Source organism: Poecilia formosa, unplaced genomic scaffold (genome assembly GCF_000485575.1).
Source record: "Poecilia formosa unplaced genomic scaffold, Poecilia_formosa-5.1.2 Scaffold185, whole genome shotgun sequence".
In the NCBI taxonomy this organism is placed as follows: Eukaryota; Metazoa; Chordata; class Actinopteri; order Cyprinodontiformes; family Poeciliidae; genus Poecilia; species Poecilia formosa.
The window spans coordinates 22,479-27,561 of NW_006800124.1; the positions used below are offsets into that span (position 1 = coordinate 22,479).

The 5,083-nt window shown below is 39.3% G+C and overlaps 1 pseudogene; it reads right to left on the reverse strand.

Annotated features, from left to right (window-relative positions):
- Positions 1-3,324: 3,324 nt before the first annotated feature.
- Positions 3,325-5,083, reverse strand: part of LOC103147600 (WD repeat-containing protein 78-like) — a 13,000-nt pseudogene continuing 11,241 nt past the window's right edge.

The following is a 5,083-nucleotide window of genomic DNA, read 5'->3' on the forward strand; positions in this document are numbered from 1 at the left end:
AAATCACGTTGTGTCATTTAAAGTGTTATAAAGCTAAATAATTTGTTGCTATTCACCGCCATTGACGCTCTGCCTGAACGCCCAGTTGGAACCCGCAATGAATTATGGGATATCGTGGTCCGTGAAGGATACACCGGACCCATCCTTCAAATCTGGGGAAAAGAAGGACGCATTTGAAGGAGTCTTTGAATTCGGACAGGCCTTGTCATAGATATAAGGATAGACGCCTCATGGACCGCTCTCGCCTATTGTCGCTGACGAGATTTAGGGCGGCCATCTTGGAGCGGTACACCCCTCCACTCAGCGTTATGTGTTTAGCAGGCACAATGACGTATCAGCGCATTTAATCGATCATAACACACTTTTTTGTTACTGGAAACCATATTCAAACATCTATCAAAGCAACATTTATAAACAATTGTATTTTTTAAGTATGTTTTTACTTAAAAAACATACTTAAAAAAGTGTACTTTTTTTATACTTAAAGAAAGTATAGCCACTAACTATTCTATTGTTAGTGGCTATAACAATAGAATAGGAATGGAATATTCTGATATCATGTATGAAGAGCATATTACAAAACACAGCCGTTCATAATTTATTTAATAAATTATTTAGTAATATCAATATATATTTATATAACTATACAAACACTAATAAATAAAGATTAATAATGGCACAAATAAATAATGATTAATAGTGAATTATATATATATATATAGGAGGATTTTCAAGAGGCGTGAAAACGTTTGGAAGGTATTGTTGATTTTATTGAAGATACAGGATGAAGTGGTTTTGTGTCGCTTTAAACTCGTTTCCAGCCTGTAAAGAAGCATGGTATTTGTGCAGATTTCGTGCTGCCTTGCCAGAGGTCGAATGTTGAGCTGCTGCCGCTGTCCAGCAGGGGTGGTGCTGCAAAGCCGAGGCCTGATCACACATCCCCTCTGACGGCCTCCAGCATCCCTCCTCGGTAAAACTTAACACTGAATCAAACCAACGCCGAGTTCTTTGTTTTAGAAGCAGACAAGCGAGGGGACAAAGATTCAAAGGAAACTTGCCACTGTTAGGAAAATAAAATTAAAATATGCTAGTTTTTAAACTTAACCATATGTAAAATATTATATAAAATCATCAGTGTTTTAAAATTAGAACATTGGGTTCCAAATTGCCTATGTTACTTTAGGTTTAATGCAGGAATCTGTTTTTCAATAAATCGCTCAGAAAAGGAAACAGATGCTTGGCAGCTCAGATAAAAAACAGGATGGAAAAGACAAGTTCTGTTTGTTCGCAGTCAAATTCTTTGGTGATTTTCGACACTTAAAACCTGGAGAAAAACAAAACGAGGTCTAGGTAAAAAATAAATCTCTTTCTGACAACTAGGGTCTTTGTTCAAATGTTTAGAAAGGGAGAAACAGGAGAGATTCCAGATGTAACCAACATGAGAAAATCCTGTTTGAGAATGACCTTTGCTCTCTCTGACTTTTACTCACTCTGGACCTTTGCTCTTTCTCTCTCTTCATCTTTGGTTTTGAATAGATCTCAAAGAAGTTGACAAAATCATTTAGACCATCCCATCTAGGTAATTTGAAACTGCTTAGAGGTTTAGAAGGAGAGGACATACCTTCAATGCATACATTAAAATTAGGACTACACCTCTTAATAAAAACCTCCACTTCACAGAAACAAGTCAAATTGCTTTCTTCCCAAAGGCCCCTTTGCTTTTTCTCTTATTTTTGTATTTTGTTCATTTTTCTACTTTTCTCAGGTAATTAATCTCTGTTTTATGGTTTGGACTTCTTGATGGTTTGAGTGTGATGCTGATCTGTTTTTCTATGCATTTAATTGTCTGAATAAAACTCTAGATATGTCTGAAGTTGAATGGCGACTGGTTGTTCTCTGTGTGATTTCAACTTTGTACATGAGGAACCCTGAATTCGGGACACAAGAGGAAAACAAATATTTTATTCCTCTAATTTTACACCACCAAAACCGTCCGAACGGCTCAAATCACCGTCACATTCAGCGGCAGGAGCCGCAGAAGCCGCTCGCTCCTACACGGGCCTCTGGGTTACAAAACTTCCGCCTGCTGTTTCTTTTTCCCCTTTTTTACTTTAAAGCTCATGTTCTCAAACTACACATGTACTTTCTGTCTGTGCACCCCCCGTGGCTTAAGCTGAAAGCCCGACAGCCGCTCCGGGAACCCGCCTCAAGCCGAGGAGGTCCGAGGAGAAGATCCCACCACTCGCCGGATCGTGGCCATATTCGGGCTCCCCGACGCTGGAGGAGCCCCCCTTCTCTTCGTTGAACGCCGAGCTGGATGACATCTCCGTGGCTTTTCTGCTGATAATGTCCCGGTCAGCCTCACCGAGCGGCGATGGAGAATCAGAGCGCAGAGGGGAAGCAGGATATGCGGCTCTTAAAGGCGCACAGACACCGCTGCTGTCTCCATGCTGTAGAAGAGGATGATGGGAGGCGGAGGAGGGAGCGGAGGGGAGGGGGTGATGAGACAATGGTCACGTGGTTTTCACAGATCGTTCCTCTGGATGTAAACATCGTGTGCCCTCTGCCGTCATGGCCACTCGGTGGAGCAAATAGGCGCCATGATGATGCGCGGTCCTCAATACAGTTCAAGAAATAATATTATAAATTTGTACAAGACAGCATGTCAGGGCCATTGAAGAAAAGAAGGAAGGATAAATTTCTGCCAAAAACCTCAGAAATTTTGAGATTAATTTTCAGAAAAAGCAAGGTCATTTCTGAGTTTGGACAGTTCGAAATGTTTTAGAAAAAACTCAGCAATTTTGAGATCTCAGAAATGTTTAAGAAAAAAACAAGGACATTTCTAAGTTTGAAAAGGGGAAGGTTTTCTGGAAAAACCTTTAAAAATTTTTAGATTAATTTTTGGATATTTTGTCCTAATGTTCTAGAAGAAAACAACTCAGAAATGTTGAGGTTAATCTCAGAAGTTTTCCATTTGAAAAAAGGACATTTCTGAGCTTGAACAGTCAACAATTGGCTTGAAAAAGTTCAGACATTGTGAGATTAAGTTGAGGAGTTGGAGGAAAAAACAATTTTTGAAATTAATTTTTTTTAATTTCCAAGTTTTTTCCAGCAAATTTGAGCTGGATGATTTTGTGCCGTGACATTACATTTGTTGTGAATTGATGTGACATAAATCCACTGAATTAAACTGATTTAAAGGTTTCCCTGGTGTTTACAAATACATTTTAGGCTAAAACTAATCCAACAAATTATTAAATTCTCTTGAGTTGCAAGTTTTCCCACTAGTTTGCTGGTTTGCAAATGAAGACATGAAACACTTTGTGAAACTGTTAAATGATCTGTTTATTTTGTGCCTTTTTATCTTCAATTTAACATTTGACAACACAAACCTCTGTAAGTTTTAATAAGAAAAGCCTGTCTTTCAATGACAACAAACGCCACATATTTGAAGTAATAACTAGATTCCGTTTCTACTTGGCGGTTCTTCAGTCAACGTACCCGCCGACAGATGCCATGACCTCATACAGATCGCACACCTGAAAGAGAGACATCATCTGTTCCCTGTCTTATCTTAAATGTCTTTTTGGGGGGGGGCAGTCTAAACAAAGAGAACGTTTGGCAATGAAAGCACTTTACCTTTTTTGGTTTCCCGACTCTGAAGTTTTTGAGTTTGTACACAGTCACCTCACCCCGACTGTCCCCAACCAAAATGCTGTCTGAGCCTTTGGCAAACAGCAAGGACGACAGCGTCACGCCGGGCTCGGCGTGGTGTACCAAAGTGGGCCGCATGCTAGACGAAAAGGGTTTGCTTTGTCACTGTCTGGCTGCAAATCGGCTTGAAACAGAACCGAACACGCAGCCCAGGGGAACGCCGGAGTGACTCACATGCTTTGGCAGAGGTCCCAGACCTCCACACGGTGCCTGTAGATGGCTGCAAACACCGTGCCGCAGTTTGGGGACCACTTGACGCTGTCCACTATGCTCTGCACCGACGTGAAGCTCATTTTGGGGTTCAGCGTGTCCACCTTCCACAGCTGAATCGTCCCGTCTGAAGAGGTGCTCAGGAACACGTCTGAATAAATAGGCGACCACTCGATATGCGTCACTGGGGACTGCAGGAGAGGAATAAGTAAGTAACACTGTTTTTATATATATATATATATATTAAATAGGCGACCACTCGATATGCGTCACTGGGGACTGCAGGAGAGGAATAAGTAAGTAACACTGTTTTTATATATATATATATATATATACACACATACACATTTACACATCCACAAGCCTGGAATTTTTTTTTTTTTTTTTTTTCTGTTTAGCTACACAGACTCAAAATGGAGCTAAATCTTTTTAAAAGAGAAAAAGTCACATATTTATGGAAAAGGATTCGGGCAGCTGAAAAAAAGAAGAAAATGAATTCTTACGCTGAACTAAAAATTCTGAATTTAAAGGCTGAATTTTGAGACCAAAGTCAAAAATTTTGAAATTAAAGTCAGAATTTCTGAGATTAAAAACATAATTTTGAGACTGAAGTTAGAAATTTTGAAACAAAAGCCCACATTTTGAGGTTAAATCTGAATTTTTGAGATTAAAGTCAGAATATTTTACATTAAACTAGTGAAAATTCTAAGATTAAAGTAAGAATTTTTGAGATTAAATCAGAATGTTTTTAGATTAAACTCAGAAACTTTTCGATTAAAGTCAGAATTCTGAGTTTAGTCTCAAAATTCTGATTTTAATCTGAGAATTCTGACTCATTGCTATACAGCAAAACTACTAACACAAGCAGCCACTGTAGCTAGTTTTCTGCTTGTAAATAAATGGAATAAAAAACAAACAAACATAAACTCTCTCAAGAGGAAATCCTGGACTAACCGCATGTACAAAAGTCACAGAACAGAAAATGAAGATATTACGACGTTTACCTTTGAAATAGAGGTCAGTATAAACTTACAGGGTGTTTACAGTATGTGTCCAGAAAATGATCGCTGTTGGACAGAGAGCACTTGTGCATGCTGCCGTCCCAAGTTCCGATCACATAGATCCCAGTGTCCTGCAGCGCCATGTGGAAAAGAGTTTA